The sequence below is a fragment of the Lepisosteus oculatus genome, chromosome 3, assembly GCF_040954835.1.
Source record: "Lepisosteus oculatus isolate fLepOcu1 chromosome 3, fLepOcu1.hap2, whole genome shotgun sequence".
In the NCBI taxonomy this organism is placed as follows: Eukaryota; Metazoa; Chordata; class Actinopteri; order Semionotiformes; family Lepisosteidae; genus Lepisosteus; species Lepisosteus oculatus.
Genome location: NC_090698.1, coordinates 52792412 through 52804860, shown reverse-complemented (window position 1 = coordinate 52804860; position 12449 = coordinate 52792412). Strand labels below are relative to the sequence as shown.

The 12449-nt window shown below is 35.0% G+C and overlaps 1 protein-coding gene across 2 annotated transcripts in view; it reads left to right on the top strand.

Annotated features, from left to right (window-relative positions):
• Positions 1-6244, top strand: part of prr16 (proline rich 16) — a 151102-nt gene extending 144858 nt beyond the window's left edge. For both annotated transcript variants that reach the window (XM_006626850.3, XM_015366358.2), the window contains one exon: positions 4234-6244. The gene's annotated coding sequence lies outside the window, so the exon portion shown is untranslated. The remainder of the gene's footprint in view (positions 1-4233) is intronic.
• Positions 6245-12449: the final 6205 nt, after the last annotated feature.

The following is a 12449-nucleotide window of genomic DNA, read 5'->3' as shown; positions in this document are numbered from 1 at the left end:
TAAAACCTAGTCTCACATTTTCATTAGAGAAGAGCTAAGCATTATTTGTAAAATCCTTTTAATCTGAGCTTAGGAAGTCAAAGTGTCATCTGCATATTACCAAATAAGAGGAGGGTAAATAATTGCTGCCTGCAAAGTATTTTCTGCTCGTTCTATATGTGTAACCCATTTAAAATGAAATCCTTGAGTTAATGCATCTTTCAACTAATGAATACAACACTCACTTGGAACAGTCTTATCTAAGATACTGATTTGCTTCTATGTATCATCAAAGCCCAAACAAAATGACACATTTCCTACATAATAAAAGCACAATTTATTTTTAGGATATATGTATAGCATTTTTTAAAATAATGATGTTCTTAAGTATTTATTTAATAAAGCATAGACAAATAATGAAATAATGGAGTTTACTAAACAAATTTATGGTCTTGAATTTCAGTTTAGATGAATGATACAGGGGGAGCTCGATGAAAAAGTGCTTAGCATTCCTGCCTTGAACTACTGGGGCCCTGCTTTCAACTCTGGACTTGGGGTGCTGTATACAGTATATTGAGTCTGTATGTTGTCCTTGTGTTCACGTGGGTTTTCGCTCACAGTTGTAGCGGCAATGCTTGTTAATAAGACAGAATTAAGTGTTGCTGTGCTTTCCCAAATGAGGCCCCATCTCTCTCTTCATCTCTGTGGTGCAGCCACAAAGAAGCTATTCATGCAGGCTGATTTAAAGATGTTTTATTTTGATAAGGGACAGCTCCCAAATGGGGATGCACTTAGCTAAGCCTGGCTATCATGACCAATGGTCATCCATTGGCGCTTATCTGTCTAGGGAGTGCCAGATGGACATCTGGACTGCATTCCTAAGTATCAGGAGTAAGTGACTCATATCTCACCTTGATCAACCAATCAGGTACTGGTAGGGCCGAGTAACCCAAGTGGGACTCTGATGCCCATGGAACTTTCAGCCAATCAACGAGCTGAAGTTCCTCCAGGTAAAAACAGGCAACACAGAGGGCCTGAGAGACTATTCTAAGGACTATTCCAGTAGGAGAATTCTAAGGAGAATTCCAGGGGTGCGAGACAATTCCAGGGCAGGACGGCCCAGGAGCAGAAAGGCTCCCAAGGGCAGGACATTCTCGCAGCGCACCTCCTGACCATCCTGAGACTCAGCCTGGACAACCACGGAACGGCCAGTGTGTCCGAGTGCCAGAACTTTCCTTTGTTCTAAGAGTCTAGAACGGAGGTTGCCACGAGTAACCAGAGGATCCACCCGAGGTTAGCATCAGCAGCAAGCCTCGTGAACAGGTCGGAACTGTGGACAGCTGAATCACTATTCAGAACTAGCGCTTCATCAGGAACGAACTGGTCCTCTTCCTGACTTGCTGGGACCCACAGTCATCTTTTCTCCTATGCACAAACTCTTGCTAGTTTCAGCCAAAACTAACTAGCTGGTCTTCAGAAAGCAGCGCAGAGCATCAACAGCGCACCGTCACAAGCCGCACAGCACAGCCTGGCACGGAGCCAGAGAGCACGGATTGGACAGCTTAGAAGCCTGCAACTGCTTCTTTGTGCCTGCAGGAGATCTGAATCCCCAGAGATTGGATGAGTATTCAACTTCAATGCATTACTGCTCAAGAATTCAATTGTTATCCCAACCAGTTGATATCAATTTAATTCCTAAGAGTTATGTACTTGTTTTGAGTATCCAATGTAGAAGTTATAACCAAGTTCATTTACGAAACGGTCTAAATGAATGATATACCGAGCGTATGTCCTCTTGATATATGTAACTCTTCGTAACTGACTGAATATATATCTTTTGTATTCTGATAACCCTCACGATAAGATCTGTTAGGTTTACATGCATATTCTATGTATTAATAAATGTATCCTCGTGTATTAGTACCTGTGTGTGTGCGTTGTTTGAGTTATATCGCATGGTTGGATTCTAAGGCCATCAAAAGAATCATTTTGTGATTTGCGGCTACAATAAATAATTGTCCCCGTAAATGCCCAAACCCTACAGAACTGGTGCCTCGTGAGAGCACACTACACACTTTAATTAATTAATTTACCAATTTTCCAGTTAATTTAATTTAATTAATTGGAAAATTGGCCTTAGTGTGAGTGTGTGCATATCTGTGTTTGTCTAAGTATGTCCTAAAATGGAATCGCATGAAGCAGTTAGAAAATAGATGAATAATAATTCAACAAGATGTGAATATATATATATAGTAGTATGAATACAGAAACAAGCTTCTTAATATTTATTGCCACAGCTACTACTTAATTTTACAAAATGAAAAATTTCACCATCTAGAAATTGCTGAAAAACAGAGATAAACACGAGAATTTCAAAATCAGAAGTACTTTTAAATACCAGATTGTGCCAGGCTTACCAAGGACCAGGATAGTATGAATAAAGAATTTCCCTAACTATTCTGACCACTACTATTCAGGTTCTCATTGGTTGAGCATTAGCACCCTAACTATTAATAAGATATGTTATTTCAATGTTACATAAAGAAATGTCATCATTGTATGATTGCAAGAATGGATGATTATGCATTACATTATAATATGTACTTCTGTGAGTACAAATGTCTATATACAAATGAAAATGGTTCAGATTTGACTGTCCAGAATACAGAATTAAGTCTTGAAGATAGTTGGTTTTAACCAAGATTTTACCATTCCTGCAAACTGGAGATGGGTTTGGTACAAAACTGAATGAAAAGCACATGAATTTGTCAGATTGTTATAAAAAACATGATCATTCTGAAACACTATACTTCAAAGAATGCTTAAGTATTCCTTTGGTTTGTGCAGGTGATTTCTAGAAAAGTGAATTCCAGCTGATGATTCCTAATTGAGTAGCAGCGTAATAATTGGAGTCTATATTTAGAAGATGATCAAACAAACACAATCCGGTCATATATAAGAAGATGAAATATAATCTCTTGAGTGTGTCAGAGCAGCAAATTCATAACAGCCAAAGAATAAACCTCCTGATATTCAGGAAGCACTATAAGTAAATATGTATGGTAATAGAAAGCACTTGCCTTTCTAAAACAAACCCTGAATCCACACACTTTAACATTAAAAGAAAATGAAAGCAGAATCTCAACAATATATATTAAATCATTTTACATAAAGATTTTTTATTTCTTTGAATCCATTTTATATTATTCTGATGTACACATTGGATTGTGCCAAATGAAGAAATTACTTTTCTGGCATCTTTGCCACACAGATGTCTTTTTATATATATTAATATTAAGGCTATCAGTGCAAGATGGGATTGGCTATACACAATCCTAATATAAAGTGTTGTTTAAAAAAGCCATGGACATTCACTATCTAACCATTCACTTAAAATAGGTTAGCTAAATTTCCACATGTAGTATTTGTGTTATCAGTGGGCTGCAATTATTCAGTGTAGGACGGCTTATCTTACACAGTCACAGAGCATTCTTTCTGGTGTCATGCACAGGGCAGCAAAGTGCAGTATTTACCACAATAGTTTTTAGTTACCATTGTTTTTACGGTCACACATGTGAATTTGTGATCATCTTAATATGATATGATAAGTACAATATATGTTTTATTCTGAGGTCATTTCATGCATGCATCTGGCCATATTAGATTAGAAACATACTTTGTGATCACCCCATTGATTTCAAGTGACCATAAGCATAGAGGCACAATTACTTAAAGTACATTTCAGAGTGAAAATGTCTGTATTTGGTTGTGCATCCCTTTTGAGGAGACAGTAACAGCATGTAGTCTGAAATGTATTAAATGTGCCAATCTCTTTGTTTATTTGTAATTCTTTGCTGCAGCCACTTTGACCTCATGCAAAAAGTGGTGAAATCATTTCCTGTCCAAGTTAATTAAATACAATTGAGCAAACATTTCACATGCTGAAGAAAAAACTTAAAAACCAGACTAAAAAAAACGTCAGAATAGGAAAGATATTAATGTTGCTGCAGCAGTGCATCTCATATAAGTTTGATGAGTTTGGTGAGCACAGTGAGAATTTTCAACAAATAAATGTTAGGTATTTGTACTTTTGTACATTTGTTCTCTTGTACGTCTTTTGTGCATGCACAAAAAAAGGTGTTTGATTTCTTGCTTTTCAAGTGCTGAACTACTTGTTGCAGATTCACAATTGGATCCTAATTTCTCGTTGTCACACTACTAATGTCATTCTGTGTTTTTCTTCTGTCCCTACAGCTCCTTCTGACTCAAAGGCAAAACAATATTTGGAGACACGTCAGTAAATTTTGTTCAATTTGATACTTCATCATTACATTTGCAAGCCACTTTTAATTTGGCAGCTACTCCCGATGTTTCCACCAAGCACCAGAAATCCCTCTTGAAGAAGAAGAGTTTTGGAGTCATCTGCTGCAAAGTGTCTACGATCTTATAGCCACAAACTTACACATTAAGAATGCTGAAAATTCAAGTTCAGTTTCCCCTGAAGTTGTCAATGACACCTGGGTTAAATCAAACATTTTTGCTTCTGAATAATTCACATTTGGAACAAGAAACAACTTGGGGAACTCAACAAAAGCAATCGAAATATGAAGTCCTAATTTTGGAATTTATCATAAATTCTTTCTAAGCATAAAAGGGAAATATAAACCTCATTCTGCAAGACTACTGAAAACCTCCAGGAGGGAATGAACTGTTTACAGCGCTACTGAAATAATTCTTTGGGATATCAAGAAAGGAGGAAATTTACGAAAGACCATTAGGAAAAATATCTCATGTCATATTCTTTTTTAAGCCATAAAAACAAAGATTGACATGCACACTTGTGTTTTCCCTTTCTGGCATGTATTGTTGCCAGATAATTCTAAAAAATGAACTATTTCAGTGTCTTGGCAATTGCATCTTAGTGGTCCTCTGATATTTGTATCCTCACTTCCATTCAGGGAAATGAATGTGTGCAGTCATTTTCACAGAAGCTGAATCTTGTGGTGGCTCAGTATCTGAAGAAACTGATATTGCACTTTCTTAAACAGCCAGCCAGATTTTGCTCTTCAGGGGATGTTTTATATCCAATGCAAAGTCAGCAAAATAACAAAAATCTTGAGATCACACACAGTAAAACAAAAATAGAAATTAACAAATAAAAATTAATAAACAGGGAGCTGGTTTGGAGAAAGAAGTAAATAGAAATTTAGCACCTGATAAATTGTTTAGTGCCAAGTAAAATGTCGGAAGTGACAGAAAAGGTCCACTTATTTTGCAATTGTGCATTTAGATCACACCTTTATCTGTAATCTGGCGTGAAAAACTTTTATAATAGACAACTGAATTTTGTTGAGCTGTAGCAAACAACAAAAGCACTTTTGATTCATTATTTTTTTAGAAATGACTTATTTGTATGGATTACCCATTTCATGATTAGTATGTGACTTCTTAAAACTGTATTTGTTTATATTCATTTATATATCCTCATGATGCAAGCTCTGTGTTTAATTCTGACTTTCAAATATGTGGCATAAAGCTTTAAACAAAGGAAACACATTAAGAATGATTAAAGTATATTTCTATTTGTACATCTATATATTTAGAGGTATTTTATAATAGAATTTTGGAATACAAAAAAGGATATTTTGATAATACTAAGATGGAGAAGAGTGTAAGAAAGATGGTTACTAAAGGCGTAAACATCTATTATAACCAAGTCATACCCAAATTGTAATATCATTATTGTTATCACTGAAATGTTTTCAGTTCAATCTGCATCACTCAATGAATAAGAATTTGAGTTTTGATCACTTTTTTAGAAGCTAAATTACAGGATTTGTAATGTTTTGATACTCATTATACAAAACATTTAACTAAACTTAAAAAATAATTTTGAATAGGCCTGTGTTACATGTTGTTGCTGTAATGTGAAAAGACACATCTAAAATAAAATGACGATTCCATAACAATTCGCAAAACTGATGATAAAATAAAATACTGTATTGTAAAGAAGGTCTAACAGGTTCAGATGTTTTAATTTACATTTTTCAGAAAACAGTTGTTTTTCATGACTGTACTAAAGATATGTATTTTTTAAAATAGTCTTAATAAATGTGGGTTTACCCATATTACAATTAGGCTTATTTCAGACTTAATTGGATATAATGAATTGTTAGTTTTTGTTCTTCTGAATCTTCTGGATAAACTCTGTCACACTCCTATTAAATTAGAAAATTATTAATTCCTCAACAATGAATTGTGTCACAGTTTGAATTGTACCATAACTTTTGTTTTATAACATTTTTTTAATTAAAAGTTCATTAGCTTTTGATATTTTAATGTGACTTAAGGAATTTCATGCAAGAAACCTGAAGTAAAAAAACATTGATAATGCCAATGAGGTCATAACAAAAAGATCAGTTCCATATGCTGTGAAATGAATGTTTAATTTTGTGTTATAAAAGCACAACAACCTTTATAATGAAAAAATAAGATGACATTCAACATTGTTCCCAGCTGCAACCACATTAAATCAAAATCACTAAGTTAAACCATAAATTTTGCTAATACCTTAAACTTTGCTTTTCCATGTGAGTTATAAAGTTATGGTGGACTGTTTATTTTAAATGTTTCTTAGTCTTCTTACATCAAGTATAAAGTAGTTCCCAAGTAAATTATGATTTATAGTAGGTTGTCAGAAAGAATATGTACTTCATTCTAAAATAATTTCAGTTTTATTAACTATTCTTCTTTGTTTTTAAGAGTAAAAACACTGGCATGCAACTCCTACTAGAGCTGGTTCATATTAGCATCTGAAGCACAGACAAAAAAATGATGATACATTGCCTAAGGAAAATTAATAAAAATATCTGTACTTTTATCTTCTTGGAAAAAAAAAATGTTTTTTTTCATGTGGTGAAGTAAAGTTTACACCATAAAACACTACAAACTAGAGTAGTTTTAATGTGTCATGGTAATTAGATTAAATCCTGAATTTTCTGGAATCAATATATCAACAAACATACTAAAATATATACAGGGGAAAGACAATTGTTATGGTTTGTGTGATCAAGCTTGTTTCATCTTGTATAATCAACCTCATTTAATCAAATACATAATATGGGCAACCTGGTTATTAAAATGTATTTAATTTTTCTGTTGTTCATGTAGAGCACGATGAGCTTAATTTTAAAGAAAAGTTTTAAACATGATATATCTCACAAAGAGATAGATTTTAGAGAAAACACCTTTTTACATATAGTTTTTAATGTAGCATCCTGATTTTAAGTAAATTCACCATTCATTTTTAAGAAGATTGTATCTGGTCATATAAACCTTGGTGATTACCATAACACACATCTCTTTGTGTGTTTAAACACAATTCAATTCTGTTTTCCATTCATCCATCCATTTTCTTAATGCTTTATCCAAATCAGGTTGTCTGGAGAACCAGAGTCTATCCCACCAAGCAATGGGTGCAAGCAGGGGTACACCATGGACAGGATGCCAGTCAACAGCAGGGCACATACAGACACATTTGTTTGGAGTCAATTTTCCCAGAAGCCAATTAACCTACCAGTATGCCTTTGGACTGTGGGGGGAAACCCATGCAAACACAGAGAGATAAACTCTACATAGACAGTACCACAGGAATCGAATCCACAGCCCCAGTACTGCAAGCAGTGATGCTAGCAATTGCACCACCGTGCCGCCCCCAAATCTGTTTCCCATGTACTCCAAAAAGGAATTTCACCCAGAAATGACATCTACATAGTTGTTTAACTTTATAAGTCTTTATAATCATTTTTCATCTAAAATGATGAAAATATACCATCTACTGCAAAACTGCTATCTTCTTTAAAACAGATGGATTAAATTTCTTCATTGCAAACTATAATAAAACTAAAATCTGATTAAAAAGATAAAAGCATTGTAGAATTTATAAAGCGAGTTGTATAAATTCAGGAGTAAATGCAATTTTTGCTTTGCTCAAAAAGAAGGAATATTACCCCTTAGTAACACTGCCGCAAACAAATGTCACATCCCTCAAACACAAACCCAAAACACCCACTCACCTGCCACTAACCCTTTTTAATCTAGACACCGGATTTTGGGCGCTGACAGCCACACTGTCTCTGTCATGGCAAGGCCACAAACATGGGGGAACAAGCAGAAATAATTAGAAGGTCCACTGATAATAACAGTAGCAAGAAACACAGAAAAGTACTTTCCTACCACTATTCCAGAAGCCCCAAAGCACACTTAAAATTACAGTTATATCCAGTCTCAGTTGTGCTGTCATTATAAACATCATCCAATAGCTTCAAGAAATTGCCCAAGCTTAGGACTGAATTATCAGCCTCAAAATGTCCAAACAATCACATTTTAATTCATATTTTTTAATCTCCATTTCTGTTAGGCAATACAAGCGTATGGGTTTTTTTTTCTGGGACACACGGCTATGGTATCCTTTTATCTGCATTAGTTCTGAAAATAAATTGGTCTCTTTAGTCTATATTCATCTATTAAGATCTTCAGTTTGAACATCTGTTCTTGGGAAATTGATTGTAATTATTTGAAGGTAACCTCTAAATATTCTGATTGTGTTCAACCATAGAACTTATTTGAGTACTCAGAGACATTTTCGAGGGGTTCTCACTCGCACCCTGAAGTGTACTCTGTTCCCTTAGGAGGTGACATGTTTTTACACATAATGTGGAAGGTCCCGAGAACAAGACCCTGTAGAGCTCTTAGACACACTGTCATCTGGTATCAGCACTGTTTTTTTTCCCAGCAATAGTACAGGAGCCCTTCCTACAGCATCAGTGGACAACACTGACCACAAAGCGCCTTGATGCTATGGGGGAGAGCAGCCAACACTTCCTACATACTGTAGTCTTGCATCACTGCAGGAGAGAATCGGGGCCTTTTTGGACTCGCTGAGTGCTGTTTCTACATATCGATGGGGGTCACAGTGAAAAACTCCTCAGTTGCGACAGCGGAAGTACGTGCTCAATCAGGATCCTGATCTTTCTCCTCCAAGTGGCAGACATACCGGCACTGGCGCATGGCTGCAGAACAGGGGGTCAACAATAGTGTGGAGTTATACCAAGCATTACCAATTTGTCCTATTCAGTGTAACCATAATAGAGAAATTATTATTAATAAAGAATGTATAAAAACACGAAAGCAAATCCACATCTTGTGAATAATTTAACTCCAGATTGTTTAAAACTATTTTCCATAATAGATTTAGTAGCAAGTCTGGAAAACTAATTAAAAGACAAAGTAAATAATCATGCCTTAAGGATATTCTCAGACTATAGATTTAGCACAGACTAAACAATTTATCTTCTTCATAAATATCTTGTAGAATGGAAAAATCCTCCTGAAAAAGTCTATATTAAACTCTATGTAAAAGTGATAGATGCTTTCAGCATATCTCTCTTCACTGGGAGCTGCATAAACCCCCAAAGGCACTGATCCAATTATAAATGTTCTTTCAATTTTGAGATACACTATTTGCTCAAATTGCATACTTTGGGAAATTATGGAAAAGCTAGAGTTATTTTATCTTGCTAACACTTCTGTTCCATTATATTTTCAGATCTACTGTGCTTTTAATTCTTAAAAAGAGATATTTTTAATTTGATATTTAATAAATTAAACTGGACAATTAGAATGGTCTATCATCAAGACTTGAACAGTGTAGTTTAATTATATATTAATTGCTGATCCTTTGTAGGAGTTACCTCTCCATCAACCACTTCTACACCTGCAACAGGGGGAAGGAGATGCAGAAATGCTCCTCCAGCACACCATCTAGCAGGTCTATTAACCATTTGACCATTCTCTATGCATCTCAGCACCTCACAGAAGGCATCAAATACACTGGAAAAGCATGAGTTACTGTTTGCATGAAAAATTAGACTAGTGCATGTTTAATCCCAACCTCAGGCAATTAGGCAATTGGTGGTCCCATTTGTGATGGACCTCATTTTGTTGATAGCTGAATGTGGGGCAACTACACACATTAACCTCCCTGTTTAATCAGAATTAAGGTAATGTCTGGTCTAACATTGATTAATTGAACCCTTTTTCCTTAACGATGGTTTGACAATTTAGCAGTTGAAGTATCCTCAACTAGGTACTTTCTATTTGGCCAGCAATGCTCTGTCACCTTCCATACCTTACCAGAATAGGCCACTATTTCATGTGAGTTTAACTTGTTCTCAATATAAAAATATCTTTCATAGATTTTTTTTATTCTTGGCGACTCACCCTGAATCTTAAATGGAATCACGAGCTTCTCACTATTAACCCATTTGTCTCACTGGGAGCCACCATGACAGTTCCAACCTGAAACTCATTTCACTCAGACAGCTCTGATCTCCCTAGGATTTCAGTGCAGGTTGTCCTTTTAAATAAACATCTGTCCTAAATCCCCAGTTCCCCATGAGATTGCTGCTGTAACTTACCCCTTCTGGAGATGATGTTTCAATGCCAGAGTTTACCACAAGTAGTTTCCCCTGTTTGACCTTTTTTTGTTTGATTTCCCTTGAGCTGACCAGAACCGTTCACTACCTGAACCCTTACATACAGTAGGAAAACTGGCTTCACACTTCAGTTGGCTTAGAAAACAGAAATTAAATTAATTCACAATAAATCATTATTTTAACTGGCTAAAAGTAATATTATGCAGGAGACAGAAAGGGGAACAAAGACAATCTCAATGAAAAGTAAAATTAGATAACACAGCTACAGTAGATATGTCAATAATAACAAGTGTAAGTGTCAAGCAGATCAAAACTAATCATACAACCAGACATAAAAATAAAGTAATGGAAAACTATATTTTTTAAATATATCTGGTCCCTGCAACACATTTTGTTATTTGTAAACATCTAGTTTTTAGTAGTTGTTGTAGATTGCTGAAATACATTTGATTATTGGGTGAAATTACACTTGTGTTGCTTGAAAGGAATGGTTTGCAATATAAATTAAAAAAATATTAGCTATGACTGAAATAAAATAACAAGTCAAACATTGGCTATGAAGTACTAAATATGCTTTCCATTAGCTAATCCTTCCGTGCTTATAAAGCCTGTATCAGAGTATTTTCCCATTTTAGTCTGAGTGAGACAAGTCTGTGTTTCATTCTAGAGTTGCTTTGTAACTACAAGGATTCTTTTTATTTAAGATTCTGTGTAAACTGAAATAACTACAAGGGCATTTATGTGTATTTAATGTCAGGGTCGCCCAAGCAAAAGTACAGTACATACATAGCTGTATTGCTGAAGAGAATAAAGGGAATCAATCTAAAGGGGAAATACTATATATGGATTGAAAGATTCCTTTTAAATGTATAAAACTCTTTCTCTAACTGCTGTTCAGAGAGATTGCCTTAAACCCTTCTTAGGAGGGGTGCTTTCCCCTGCATAATTGTAAATAAAGTATGTATGATCTCCATACTGGTGATTGGTGTTTCCCAAAACTGAAATAGTGGCGCGACTGCATTGTGCAGAGTTTAATTTTTATGTAGATCTCAATTATATAGCACTTTCAATCGTTTAGATTTAAATTGTTGTCCTCTAGGTGTCCCTGTAGCCACTCCTGGTAAAGTAAGCAATAATCAAGAAATTTGTATAGAATTTGTGACTAATTAAAAAGTCACTTTGATGAGTAGGTTGGATCATTCAATGAAAAAATGTTAATTCAAAGAACAAACTTGGAGTAACCTTAAAATTAATTGACTATCCATTCAATTCAAAAATAATTTAATTCAGTGAAGCTACAATACTGTTGATGACTTATTTTGCACAATCTACAATTTATGTTTGGACCATACTCAGCAGCAGTAGACCAATATTTAACATCACAAATATGTGGGACACTGTAGCTGAATTGGTATGATACGAATGTCATCCACAAGGATGCCCATTATCCCCACAGGATATAGAATTTCCCACAACAAACAGAGAGCACAAGAGTGTCCAAAATCAGTACCCTCTGTAGTACACAGATGCGGAGCACTTTTTCTAATGTTGACATACCTAGAAAAGAAAAAAAAATCAAAAATAAACAAAAATAAAAAACTGAAGTTGAAGAGATATAAATAATAATAGTGTGTGAGAATTATTCCTGCTCATCCAACAACAGGGCTAGTAATTTCAAGAGAAAATTTCAACTTCACCGTAAAGTGTTATGTATAATAATACATTTATCCTATATTTTTGTTAAACGATAAATCGTTGAAACCAGCTAACAGTATGTGGCATGTGTTATGTTTTTCAAATTTAACAGAAAAAAATGGAACATGTGATATAAACAGGTTGTCAACAAATCTTTATGCTCTTTTCAATCCCCCTGCTGGGATAAAAAGGTTTTAATCACTTGATCCCCTGTGCTCTTTGCATTTCTGTGTTGAGAAACTGCAGAAGGTGGAGGGGGACAGATTTTACAGCAGGGCA